Source organism: Homalodisca vitripennis, chromosome X, assembly GCF_021130785.1.
Source record: "Homalodisca vitripennis isolate AUS2020 chromosome X, UT_GWSS_2.1, whole genome shotgun sequence".
Classification (NCBI taxonomy): domain Eukaryota; kingdom Metazoa; phylum Arthropoda; class Insecta; order Hemiptera; family Cicadellidae; genus Homalodisca; species Homalodisca vitripennis.
Genome location: NC_060215.1, coordinates 40,222,697 through 40,238,030, shown reverse-complemented (window position 1 = coordinate 40,238,030; position 15,334 = coordinate 40,222,697). Strand labels below are relative to the sequence as shown.

Here is a 15,334-nt window from a genome sequence, read left to right as displayed (position 1 = left end):
TTGTTTTATTGGTGTATTATATTGGCCTGAATGGTTATTTCCTAATTCTGAGTGTGAATGACAGCCATTATGACTATTTTGAGGTGTATATCGATTAAAGTTATGTGGTGTTGGTGGTATTTTGGTAGTGGTGTTGACCATTAGTGTGGTTAGAGTGGCCATTGCTTCGGTTGTAAAACAATCTGTTGTTCTGTTGAAAACTTTGATTATATGGATTGGGACTATTAAGGGATGTTGGTAGGGGTACGTTGGTTGTTTGTGGAGTTTCATAATATGTAAGACGTAGATCATCTACCTTGGGGGCCAATTTTAAAAGATCATTAATGCCATATGGTGTTATAAGTCCTGATAAGCAGGCTCTAGTGGAGGGATTGAGACCTGCCATAATAGTAGTAAAGTCAACTGTAGGGTTTAAGAATGTAAACATTGCACTAATGTTGTGTACATAGTCAGCTAAGGACTCTGAGTTATTTTTCTGGCAGTACAAGAACTGATTCTGAGCTTCCCTCAGTGTTCTATCAGTTAAAAGTGAAGTACATATTGTCTGGACCAGTGAGAGCCAACTAAGATTAGACGTGATAGCATTTAACTATATACCTTCAGTCCGCGGAATAGTATTCATAATAAATAGTTTGTCACTTACAAGGTTCAAGTTGAATATTTCTGTAGCTTTAATTACAAATTGTAAGATGTCTGGGAGGGATGAACCTGATGTCATAGGTAGGACTCTAATCATTTCACGAACAACAGAAGGAAATGTTGCATCACTATCTCTATTAAGGCTTAAAAATAATTCGGCAATCTGTGAAGACACTACTTCTGTAGTGCATTCAATTGTTGTTTGTGTAATTTGTTGCATAGCAATTATCAAATTTTATATATTCAGATCTATTGGCTGTAAAGGTGTGCATGCTATGTTGGGCACACAGAAAAATAAACAAAAGGTTTTAATTTGTACCTCCGAATGTTGTGCGACTTGGTGTAACATCAGTTGAGGATGTTGTAGTTTCTAGTTTGGATTCATTAACATTTTCGTCTGAGTCAATTTCACCTAATTTATGTTTTTCTAACATAAACACAAAGCTGAGCTATCATTCCCTCAAGTGTACCCGCTGGTGTGATGTCCAATAGAGAGCACTAATCACGGGCCTGAGTTGCTCTTAACTCTTTAATCCACGCTACAGTTTTGGGAATATTGTCTGGTTTATACATATTTGATGAGAGAAAATAGGAACACAATAAGCTAAACAAAGCAAACTGGTACCAAAATATGTTTACTTTTGTAATTATTAGACTGGAGGAGGAGTCTGAAAACAATAATAGTAATAAGAGTATTATTTCAAACGAATTGTTTGGGCTGACCTAGCTTTGAGGAAAATATAGCTAACCTACTGGGGAGGAAAAATTCAAGTAGTTAAAACAAAAACTTTAAAATTTGATAAATTAGTTTTACATTGATACAGTAGTTTAATTTATATAACAACTACTCTGTAAACTAGCATGTATATCTCTTGTAAATAAATAAGTTGTTATTAAATTAAAGTTGCGTTGTTAGAATTATAATTATTGTAACAACTGTTTAAGTGCCTGAAACAAAGGCTCCTATCCAAACTGTAATGCAAAAGTTAACCTATTATTATTAAGTTTAATAGTAAACTGTCATATAAAAATAAAGGCAGATGCTAGTTCACAGATAGGCAAAAAAAAATAGTTCTTGCAATTTACAGATAAAAACTTATACCTCCCAGAGAGTATTTAACAATAAGGGTCACATTTGTGTTCATAACTATTAATTAAACATATTTCGAAGAAAAGAGATATTTACACCACAAAAGTTAAGGTTCTACCGAAAGTAAAACATAGGCAATAACAAAAAATAACAATGTCACCAAATATCTTACCTGTATTCGTAACTCAAGGTTAGTTACAAATGATAGCAAGCTGCAATTCACAACACAAAGGAGAGCACCAGTCATTATTATGTGTTTAACACTAAATATTTTAACCAATATCTTCACGTATATAAGGCTACGTCGTAAATTAATTTAATGAAATCATTCCCTAAAAACATATCCAAGTGAAAACGAAGTCAATTAACGTTGGCCTACAAATATAACTTACGTAGTACCTTAAAACATTGGCCGGAAATTATAAAATATTCATGATTAACTGTAGTAGTAAAATCTATATTAACCTCTTCAAATACACAAAGTAGAGTAACATAATTGAACTTCGTTATCTATGGAGTGATACGAAAACCGGATCTGAGGAACTCTGCTTACACAATTACGTGCCTGCAAGGCAAACTGACTAATCTTTGTCGAGACATTTTACTGTAGTTCCGAAAATAAGAAAATCTAATTCGGTTAATAATTGAAGTAATATAATTATAACAATTGCGAGCTTATAAAACTATAAGTATAACTACGAGGAAAATTGACAAATTAAATTTGTAAAACTGTCTTAAAATGAAACGAGAAATTCTTGTTTAGAACAGACAGACAGACGGAAATTACGAATGTGAGAAGCTAAATTTTTAAATTACTTAAGCCTTATGGAAAACTTTAAAAAAGAATTGTAGCTGTAAATAATAAATGGCCAGTTATATAAGTAAAAGTTAACAAAAGAAAAATACTGCAAAACACCTATAATTAGTGAAATAAAAACAGAGTTACAGTCTAATACAAAGCGTACTTCAGGTTACTAGTATCAAAGAAAATTATAGAACTTGGTTATACAAATCGTAGCTCTGATTAGTTAAATTTAAAGGAGACTTTACTGTTAGTAGTTAAATTAATAAATGCTAAGTACTTTACAAAAGGGCAAAAAATTTAAAATTATTAAGGTTGAGCTATTAGTATTGATGAATAAATTTTAAATTAAGGACAAAAAATACATGTTTAATTCAATGTATGTAAGAGAAGTTTATAAATTGAGCTTAATTTAAATTACTAAAACTAATTTAGTTATCTGATCCTGTTGGTGAAGGTCGCTGCTTCCCTCGTGGCGTCGGTCGTTGCCCTGGGGAGATTTACTCCATTGTTTGAATAATTACGTCCACTGGTATGTTATTCGAAAACGAAAAATAGGACAGTATGCGTGAATTTAAATTAAATGCTGGTTAGGAATGGTGTTGGGAATCCGAGGCGGACGGCTCGCGCTACCAATATTCGCCACCTCGTGTCGTCGCGACCGGAAGAGGGCACCTTTCCAGAGGAATAATAATTAAACGTGGATCAGCCACTAGATTCCCCCTATCCAAACCCAACCAGCTTTGATGGCGAAAGATAAACTAATAATTTAGATACGGTTCCGAAAGTTCCCTAACAATTATACTTAAGCCTGGACAACGTACATGCACTTCTACCCGGTCTACTCTACCCGATAGCCGCACAACGACTCCCACACTACCTCCGCTCTCTGCTAACCTAGGCAGGAATCATCCTACCAGAACCTGTCTACTAGAATTCCTGAAATTAGGAGGCTCCCATTGTTAAAACTATGACCTAAAGGTCAGCGCAGCTGGCTGTCGTGTTCGCGTCTGCTGATAGATTACGTGCGCCAATTTCAAATCTATAAGATGCACTCGCCGCATTTCTAATACAGCTTGATTGCAAAGCATACCTGTACAAATGTTTAACATGTTACCTGAATCTGCCTGTCACATTACCTTCAAATATTTTAAATTAAAAATAACAACTTGTTTTAAATCATTGTCATACATACTATTCAAGAGTTTTTACAAGAGAGGATTATGTGAATTTTACTAGTAATGTTTTATTATAACTCGTTTGTCCTATATGTTGCCGTTTTTAAATTTACTATTTATTGTTATTATTATTCGTATGTATTTTAGTGTTTTAACTATTTTAAATTAGGTTATAAATTTGGCTAATTTAATTTCTAATTCTGTATATGGGTTAATTAATTGTGTTTATTTTAATATAAGTTTTTAAACCTGAGAGTATTCCAAATTCAACTCATTTGATATTCTTAGGTTTTAGTTGTAACTTAATAATATTGATATACTGTATGTAAACATGTGCAATTTACAATTTTCATTTGATCAATTTGCAATAGATTCTGATTCAGAAAATTATCCCATCCATTAAAAGGAAAAAAATGTATTAGTTAAACATCATAGTACATTTTGTAGTGTTTCAATAAATATTTATTCATGAACTAAACGTGACAAAACTTTCTTTTAAAATATCCAAACATTTACATAAATTTACATGATTAAAACATATGAGTGACTTTTCCAAATTGAGAACATTTACATAAAATATATGGAATAGGAAAATATGATTTCAATATCAAACTATTAATTTGATTTCTACACATGATAATCTTTATCTTTTAGTCACTTCAGGTACAGACCTTGGAGTTTTAAATGAAACATATTAAACTGATTAATGAAACCCTGATATATAATATTACGTTCCTAAAATTAAATACAAGATTTTCTTAACTTACATTTTGTTTGCACTTGACACTATTTCGCCTAAAAGAATTTTTTGCCACACACAAAGACTCGCACTCACACTCCTGAACGTCGCCTTCCGAATCCACTCCCAGACTTCCTCCATCTCCCTCGTTGTTCCTGATTTTTTGTCGCCCCTCCAGCTCTCCTGACCACGCCTCTGCCAAATCTCTCCATCGTAATTATTGGTGAGTACCAATATTTTGATATCAGTATGGCTGTCTCTTACATAGTCAGGTTATTTTTAGAAATAAGCATTTCCGCTGCTTAAACAAGCATTTGCTATTTGTTCATCATCAGTGTCTGGGCGGATGTGCGTATCCACTTACATCCGGAGCATGTTTGTTTTGAATTGTAATACAAGACTTTCCAGCAACTATCTGTACATTGATTCTATGAATTTTTTTATACTAATAATTACATATGTTTTACACTACAGTGTTGTAATAAGTATAATATTCCAGCTACTACAACATGCTGGAGATCCAGACAGTAGTGTCTTACTTGGACACTCTTTTCAAGAATGGGTTGCCAAACAGAAAAATCGAACAGAGTGACATCGGAATAATAACTCCTTACTTGAAACAGGTGAGCACCAGAGGATCTTGGAAGTATATGATAGGATGTATTAATAGGTGTGGGTCAAAAATACCACATCGACATTCATGATAATTTCAGCCTTTACAGAAATTATTCTCTTAGGCAAATACTTTGGTTTCTTACCATTGATCCTAAAAAATACTGAATTAATAAACTTAGAGTCTAGAACTAGTTCAACAGTCTGGAAACTTAAAACATGAAATATAGATTTAACTTATTTCTTATAGAGGTTGTTTCTAAAATCCATAACAAAGCTTTAACATGTTTTGTTCTTTGGCTTGAAGTGTGAAAATACAGCTTTAATAAACATGGTGTATATCTTAGTCTTATGCATCTAATGTTTAGTGCTGATGTGCAGAGATTTTAAAATTAAAAGTATATTTATTACTAATATTAAATTGTAATTTCACAAGAATACAAGACTCACAATCTAACCCAATACAAAAATGTAAATAGCTAACTTACAAGTGGGTAAGTAGTGCTAGTGTGATGAGCTGACTCACAGACAAATACAATGAATCCAATTTCTGTTTATTGGAGCTACATGTATTTAATTGGCGAATTTCTTTGGTGTCTACAGGACGGAACAAAATTACCAACTTCCTTGCTAAATTTTCAGCATCTGCCAGTAGAAAAAGGAAGTTTGAGGAATAGTTCTAGATCAATGAGATCTTTGTGCACATTCCTTACAAAATTTTAAATTGCATCCTCTTTTTTATACATTTAGCCCTTTCCTATGAGAAAGGAAACAGGTATATAAAAATTTTCTCATATTGAAAGCTACTATCTTGAATTAATTTGAGTGTGTGTGTGTGTGTGTGTGTGTGTGTGTGTGTGCGCGTGCGCGCATGTGTGTGTGTGCGTGCGTGCATGTGTGCGTGCGTGCGTGCGTGCGTGTGTGTGTGTGTGTGTGTGTGTGTGTGTGTGTGTGTGTGTGTGTGTGTGTGTGTGTGTGTGTGTGTGTGTGTGTGTGTAAACATAACAAATACAATACACATGTTTAATTAATTTTCAATAGTGTGAGAATTGAGTATTGAGATTTCTTTTCTTTAGAGTCCAAAATGTAAGTATATACCATGATATTAAATTTTATAAGTTAAATTTTCACCATGCAACTTAGTTACAATGTATGTGCTGCCAACTGAACATTCTGTTTGTATCCTTGGATTTTTCTTTTCAACATTCTCTCTAAAATTGTGTAAGCTTGTTTCAACTTTTGGGTGTAGTGACTTTTGAGTTCTATAACTTACTCTAAACTGATGAAATTTCTATTTTTAACATCAAAATTTGCTTTTTTTTGGTTAACAGGTGAATACATTCCGTGAGAAATTCTCTTCTCTTGGCTGGAAATCAGTCGAAGTAGGCTCAGTCCACCAGTTCCAGGGCAAAGAGAAATTGGTTGTGATAATCTCTACAGTGAGATCATCCAATCAAAGTGATCCTTCAATGAAGAACTCACTGGGATTCCTTACAAATCCTAAGGTATATAATGTTTGTTACCCAATAGTCAAAATTTTTAGGAACTCTAATATCTCAAGTGTGCACCAATTAAATCATGTACTTTATTTACTTGCATTTTTGGTCCCTGATTGACAATTTTCATGTTTGCAACATAGTACATTGTTTTTATCATTACTTATCACTTCTAAGGTCCAGAATGTGATTAAGTAAATCAGAGATATAATAAGGCCTGTAGCTAATCTGACATACCATCAATCAAACAACAGCTGGAATAAAGGAAGAACTATGACTTATCAATATAAATTCTGTATTATTTTACAGAGTACCGGATGAAATAATCATCAAACTTTGATAGTTACTCTTAAAACACATGAGGCTCATAAAAGTGAACTTTTAATGAATTATAATAATACAATATAGCTTATGCAAATCACCTATAAGGCATACAATATATTTGATCAATTATTGGTTGAACTTGCAAACGAATAGTTGTGTTTTATATTTGAAATCTGTTTCAATATATGTCTTAGAATGATGGTTTTAAGTAAGTTTGCCATATAATTATTTGTAAAATTCCTGACAATGTCTGCTTTCTGGTTGCAGCAATTTAATGTGGCAGTAACACGTGCTAGAGCCCTGCTAGTTGTAGTGGGGAACCCCTGCACACTAAGCAGGGACCGATGCTGGAATCAGCTGTTGACTTATTGTCAACAGAACAATTCAACTATCGGTGTCCAAAACTTACCTTAGGATGCGGTTTGAGGTTAGTACAATTTCATTCACATACAGTTAAATAAAAATGATAATAAGCATATTTTATAATAGCATTACTAGGTGTAACTTCACTAATAAGCATGAGGTTGGTTTGGTCCTGATTTCTGAAGGAATCTCGAAAACGACAGAATATCATTATGACTTATGATAGAAATGCATCACATTTCATACAGCTGGAACAACCGACAATCATATGGAAAAGAAGTGTTATATCCTCCGGCAAACAAAAGAGAAATCGTGTCAGCCTACTGAGTGGCAGGCTTCAATGTCATTCAGCCAAATTCCCAAATTCAGTGGTTGGACATGGACCATCATAGATTTCATACTTGTCTATGTAAACATTAAGTTTCAATACAAATTTCAAGTTTACATAAGAAATCTTTCTCGAGATATTCTGTCATATGATAAATTCATATTTCGTCTTTCAAATTGTGATTTATCTCAGTGTTTAAACAATGCAATTTTACAGATCTAGTCACCATAACATTACGTTATAAGGATAACAGGAGTTCGGAAATTTGCTTTCATTAGAGGTTATAAAAGGTAATAATACAACGTTTGGAGGATTGGAATCTATTCTATTCGTCAGGTGGAGGAGGTGTTAATACAAACCAAAATATCAAACAGAAAGAAGTAAACAAGGGAAAGAAAAAGAGTCAAACATACCCAAAAACTGCTTGGAGCCCAGTCCAGGAGTTGTCATTGCAGAGGATGCAAGTCCCGAGCACTAATCACAAGTACTAGGATAACAATCACACATCACACTAGCACAGGCTACAGTGGGAGACTAAGTTTTAAACAAAGACTTATGTTATATGTGTTTGGATGGTTATTATAATTCGTTGTAGATAGTCTAGTATTGATATAAGGACTCAAGACTAGTTAGTAGTTGGAATAGTTATACTACATGAGTTAATATGTCATATGTTAAAATGTCTTATAAGCGCAGTGGAGTCCCGTTAATCCGAAACATGTTTCATCTGAACATCCGGTTAATCCGAACACGTGCAGGAAGAAATTCTTATATATATTTATAACTATAATGTACAATATAATTACCTGAAAAATGAAAATGGGTGCATCATATAGATAATAAAAAACTTTCAATAAGATTTTATTAGGATGAATTACGTACACTATAGTACAGTAAGTAATAATGAAATTTAAATAAAGTACCAAATTGAAACTTATAGGTTAAGTATGTGTTGAATTAAGAAGTTAAATCGGACAAAAACCGGACGTACAGTACTGGTATTATTTTTTAGTACAATATTAATTGTTAAAGGACATGAATTCAGTAATTGTCTTTTGTCGCTCTGAATGACACGTAGTTTTGCCATTGTGTCATCAACATGATATCGGTAGATGTGGGAGTAGCCTGATGCTCTAGGTACGGTATTGCAGCGTTGTGACACACGTAAGTCAGGAATCACAACCACCATGTTGTGTGTCAACTTCACTAACTCTAAAACCTGCAATTAATAGAAAACTAAACAACACTAATTATTAAAGCTGAACTACAGAATATAGGTCACAATAGGTCTGCAACAACAGAAACAAACTTCAAACAAAGAGCTAGAGGATATTGGCCGCCAAATTTTACACACAAGGAAAATCCATTTAAAACTCCATTTCGGACTAAAAGGGACACAATTTCTGAAACAGAACACCCACTGCACATATTAAACACAGGTTGTACCACTTCACTCCATTGTTCTGTTTAGAATCTTCCGAGAACCAAACTTTACTGAAATTATACCAATACTTATAAATTGGCATCCAACCACATGGGTTTCATCCTACAATATTCTTAGAGTCCATAGCAGACTCAATCCAACCCTGTTACAAATTGACACCACTAACGCTGGACAAACCGGACCCCTTACAACGGATTTTAAATGTTATTCAGTTATTTTAAAAGCTCACAACAGTTTCTGCTTATTTGTTCCAAGGTTTTCCAATAGAAGGTCCAGGTTCTTCTATTGTAAGGACTAGATATTGGACCTGGCACTTTTGAAGAAAATCTGCCGTCCATGGGCTATCTGGAAAGCACCACCCTCAACCCCCTTGTGAGTGCCACCAGCACCTACCTACCACCTTTGATCACGCAATAGTGTGTGAGTACCTTTGTCATAAATATTTAAAATTATTATTTAAACATTTTATTCTATTATTAATATTTAAAAAATCACACAATATTCATTGGAGTTGAATCAAGATGCTTGTATATAACAGAAAATACGCTTTGATCTTAGCCTAAAGGCCGAGAAGCGAACAGAACACTATAAAATAAACTACTTCTAGCAGAGTCAAATTGGAAGTGCTACCTTCTTGAAACGTCAGACAGAAGATGCTATATGGCACTTATTTTATAGTACTTTTTTATCACCAAATTTTTGCAGGAAAAAAATTCCACAGGTGCATCTTATCTATTTAAACTTTCCATTATAAAAAACAGAGAACAAAAGATACCTGCAAAAAACACGCGTAGTGGGAGAGGTACGTGCTATGGGCACCTCCTTGTTCACTAACATGCTATTCGAAACTTTGCATGTCTACCAACTTAAACATTACGAGATTAGTATTTCTACATGAACAAAAGTGGTTTGAAACTTCAACATAGTAGCAAATGTTGGATGGATTGTGGCACAACCAAATACTGTTGACTGAAGTAAATAAATACTTTATTTTTTATAAATTGTACAAACATTAAGACAATACAAATTACAGCATAAAGTGCTTTATCAATACATTTATTCCTAGGTACATATTTGTCAATACTATAATGTTAAAGAGGTGTATAATTACTAACACTTACAAAAGCAGTGAAAGTAATAAACTAATCTTGTAAAAATAATTTTTAAGGGCACAAAGAAAATCCTTTTAGTCACAAAAAATATTTGTTTAACTGACTTAACTAAAATGGAATAGAAGTGTACATACTGTAGGATTAAAAAGCAGTGAATGCATCCCACAATTGGGGGGAAAATACAGCAAATACAAGACAATAATCTATTATTTTATATATATATATATATATATATTATAACTTGTCAAACAGATACGAAAAAGTCAAAATTGACATGACTATACCAGATCTTTGTGTCACCTATCTGCACTGAATTTCTCTGTGTCAAACTATACAAGCGTTTTTAAAGGGACGGAACCCTCATCCATTTTGTTTATAAGTTAGTATCAAAATGGTTGAGGCAGAAATCGTTTATGTAGGTGCAATGCATTTGCCAAGTTGTCTGCATGATACTAGAAAGTTTTTATTTTTTTGCCTTTTATTTGTGTTACTAATTTCATTACAACTGACATCATACAGAGTTGGACGTTGCTCATTTATACAATAAACCTCTCTATATCATGCATAATAAGTTACAGTATGAATAAACTACAACACTGCATACACAAAAACGGTATCCTTCGGTCTGTCATATTTTTTGGACAGAACAATGCACCTGTGAAATTATTATTTTTTAACTGTGAAAACAATGAAAGAGTCATGAATTTGATTATTGAAAGGAAGATTTTCTAATTATTCCATTTAAATGTTTACATACCATTGAAAATTCTGTCTTACTAAATATTCATAAAACTAATAAATGGTTTACAATTATAAGTAAGTCAAACTTGATTGTCACACATTCCTGAATAATAGTAATTTTCTCAGTTAATTAGCAATATTTGTGTTCTCAATATTGCAACCAAACTACCTGTAGAAATGTTACAATATTTGAAACCTGGCACTGACAGTATTTTTAGGTGTAAATCAGAATGTTGGCCATAAAAAAGTTAAGTTTCTCAAGGGTTTTTTTTAAGTTTTATTTGAGAGGAGAACAGAGGTGTTAAAATGAGAACAAGTTAATTTTAATTCTAATTCTTCTTATAATAGCATAAAATAACCCATTTTCCTGCCAAAAATTTGCAAGGGATAGGATCTTAGTTTCATCATCCAGAGAAGCATTTTCTAGGTTGCAGCAATTCAGTAACTGGAAATATTTCTGCTCCTGTATATGGAAAATGTCACTCCAATGTGAAACACTTTCCAGTATTTGTCCAAGACAAATAACCATTTCCTCTGCCTGGTCTCAGGCCTCACCCTACCATTCCCCTCTTGTCAATTATTTGTAATTCTTCTTGTAAATTTACAATTCCATTAAGAAATGTTATGGTGTCAAAATACAAGGTTATGGTTTCTTGAAGAAGTACTTATCTATTGTGTACAGGAGTCACTCCACGTACCAGGCAAAACAATTGGGCAGTTATATTTGGGTTTACCTCATTTACATAATCAGATTTGTTCATGAATAGTAGTGGTTTGGTACCAGGGAGTATCATGATCTAGGCATTGTTATTTGGGATTAGACTACTTTATGTTCAGTGAAAGACATATTTCAATTTCTGGGCAGTTGTAAAATATGAGAAAGGTCTTTTAATTTTTTAGTTTGAAGGTGAGATGAAGCTCAGTAAAGTTGTGAAGAGGTAAAAAGGGTTCTTGAACAGCCAATATATTTTTTTACCAAAGCTAATTTATTTATTGTTATTAATATGTGTTTGTTGTGTCTATGCATTTCTCTAAATGCCTTATAAAACTTTCTACTGAATATAGGTGATTTTTTCAGCCGGAGCACAAATTGCAAACCAGAGATGGGCCTTTGGTGATTACACTGCAGTTGGTTCCCAAGATGTTAGAACCACTTGTGTCAGAATGGTTGCCACATGCTTTTGTTGTATATTTCAAGCTGGAAACTGACCCCGACATCCTCATTAAGAAGGTAAGAAAGTGCTTTACTTAGACATAAATACAAGGTAAGTATAAAAAACTAACAGGAAAGGTATGAAAAATATACTGCAGAAAGTGAATAACATTTGTAAGCTATTAGATATCTTGTGATCATAATTCTCTTAGATTCAAATAATCTTTTTTAAGGTGAATATTTACACACTGTATATAATATTTGGCTTTCAAATACAGAGTGACTAAAAAGTAAGTTTCTCTAAATTATAAGAAAATAAAAAATCTTTTTAATGTTAAAAGTTTGTTGTAATAGAAGGCCATTAGATGTTTTAACCTTTAACTTTTTAAATCATGAAAAAATAGATATAAAATAGATGTATCTTGTTTAAATTTTGTCTAATTGAGAGGGGAAGTGTTGAATTTGTCCATATATTAATAAAGGTTTTTATATTATTTGTCCTTGTTATTGTTATTAACAAGTTTACTGTATTATTTGCTGTTTAACACATTCATTAATATAGACTAACTATATAACTTATAAGTAACTTATAGGTAATAAATATTTTTTACTTTTTCCTTACTAGATAGTGATGTAACATCACAAGAAGGTCATATGAGCTCATTTCATAGCATATCATACATAAGTGACGTTACTAGTTTTAGGTCAGTTTTATCCCAGCTGCTCTTTCTTTAAATCCACATTATTCCATTGGATATAAAATGTTAGTTATTTCCAAAGAAGCGGTGTTATGATTGTTTTTACAGCCTACAAAATAATATTGTGTTTACAGTGTTTTTTTATAATTTCATCTACCTCAATTTGTATGTCACTCTAGAACTTTTTGTGAGAAGTGTCAATGCACCCAGTTAGACAGAACAATATATACATCCTAATTTGTTTTAAAGTATTGTTTTATTTTAACTTGTAATAATAAATTCTAAAAATGTATATTTTTTCAGCTTATACAAGATGAATACGAGGAAACATCAAGTAACAATAGTGGAGGCTGAAATACACCACAACATTCCTATTGCCTAGTATCTCTAGTATTAACTAGTATCTCTAAGTTATCTCAGTCATGTGTATCCTTCTACTGAAGTAGCTCTGAAACCAATGATGCATTTTTTTCTTGTATGCCTAAAGCTTGTAGATTGTTGAGAATATATTTCTGATTCTGGCTATCAAAAGCTTTACTTTGTTTATTTTTAATATTGTAAAATGTTTTATTGAAGGAGGCAATTTAGTTCAATTTTTTTTATTTTTGTATTATATTTGTTTATAATTTAAGAATCTAATTTATAACACTATGTATGTACAATATTTAATTGAACTAAGGCAGTTTGAATGAGATAATGTTTGAATAAAATTATATAGTTTAAGGAGATATTTATAAACCGTTTTTATTAGGTGATTAGTATAATTTATCATGGTGTTACTGTGACAACCAAGCTAACGGTTTGCTCATATAATAGCTTTAAGTTTTGTTTTTGTATTTGTTAATCATTGTAGAACTTGATGTAAGTCTCGTTTTACTTATTGTACTTATATTGTAATAATGCATGTTATAATATCGGTTTATAATTTGAAGTACATATTTTCTTCTTCTTCACTCGTTTTGTGAATACCATCTTATCCCTCCATGTGAAGAGCCATTGTGATAGGGAGATGCCAGTTATTTTTGTGTGTTAACTGTTACAATCAGTGTCAGTCAGTATAGGCAAGTCTATTCTATAATATTGTCCTGTGATTTATGAGGGTTGATTATAGATACAAACATCTATACAACATTAATTTGGTTGTGAGAATTTAGGCATTAAGTAGTAAACATTGTTTTTATATAATTTCTTTACATACTGTGAGATAATATTGTACAGTTGACTTTAGAATACTTTATCTTGTTTTGAATGCGTCTGTTCTCTTATACAACAACAACGTAGAAATTTAATTTACAAAGAACTGTAATGCATTTGTAAATCAGTTGAATTCTATTATATCTCCAATTCTTAAACTTTGTATGCAAACCAAGTGTAATTTTGTGATAATATCCTAATAATGCAACATGTATTTATTGCCTTATTTGACAATTTGAGTGATAATTTATTTTTCTAAACTTGAAATGGCCTAATAATAAAACATTTGAGTAAATGCTAAAAACACAAAAAATAAAAAAAATGTTAAAAATGGATAATATTATAGAAATGATGATATCCAACATTTGTTTAAAATATGAGTTAGATCACTATCACATTAATTTATTAGCCACATTCACCTAGAGAAGTGGGGTTGTTTGAATTGAAAATGCTATTTACTTAAAGATTGTTAAATATTCTTTTTCACTACTGTTCAAATTTATACTATAATTTGTTACTGTACTGTTTTTAATGACAGAAATAAGAATGTTTAATGTGTTGGAAAGTGCAATACAGTTTATATTTTTAATGCATATAAAGTGGTTCTTTAGTAATGATACTGTCATAAAAATTGCTTGTCATTTATTTATGTGATACATTTTTAAATCAGATGACATTATATGTCTCCAATTTTTGTAACTTTTGTATGCAAACCAATGTAATTTTGTGATAATATCCCAATAATGCATATATATATATATATATTATATATATATATATATATATATATATATTATATATATATATATATCCTCGTATGTTAGCATATAGTGATAATTTAGTAAACTTCAATATATGAACATTCCTTTATCAGGGATAGAAGATCCATGTCCTCATCTGTTATGCCGTACTATATGAGAATTATGGATCTGTCCCATATAAAACATATGAAGACTAAAACTGCTCAAGCATTCCACTGAACAAAGCCGGAAGATTAAAACTGAAGCTTGTTACTGAATTGTAAAAGAAAAAGGTTGAGAATTGGAATTTAAAATCGAAGTTAATTGTAACTTTATGCATTTATTGCCTTATCTGACAAATCTGAGTGTTAATTTATTTTTCTAAACTTGAAATGGCCTAATAATAAAACATTTGAGTAAATGCTAAAAACGCAAAAAATAAAAAATGGATAATTTTATAGAAATGATGGTATCCAACATTTGTTTGAACAGGAATTAGATCACTATCACATTACCACATTCACTTAGAGAAGTGGGGTTGTTTGAATTGAAAATGCTATTTACTTAAAGATTGTTAAATTAATACTCTTTTTCACTACTGTTCAAATTTATACTATAATAGGTAAGCAACTAATAAATTACCTAGAATCAAACAAGCTGATCATCAATTCGCAATTTGGT

The 15,334-nt window shown here is 31.8% G+C and overlaps 1 long non-coding RNA gene across 1 annotated transcript; it reads left to right on the top strand.

Annotated features, from left to right (window-relative positions):
* Window positions 1-9,274: 9,274 nt before the first annotated feature.
* Window positions 9,275-14,051, top strand: LOC124368950. Its single transcript, XR_006923022.1, has 3 exons — window positions 9,275-9,435; window positions 11,947-12,099; window positions 13,023-14,051. It is a non-coding gene; the product is annotated as an uncharacterized LOC124368950 (long non-coding RNA).
* The last annotated feature ends 1,283 nt before the right edge of the window (window positions 14,052-15,334 follow it).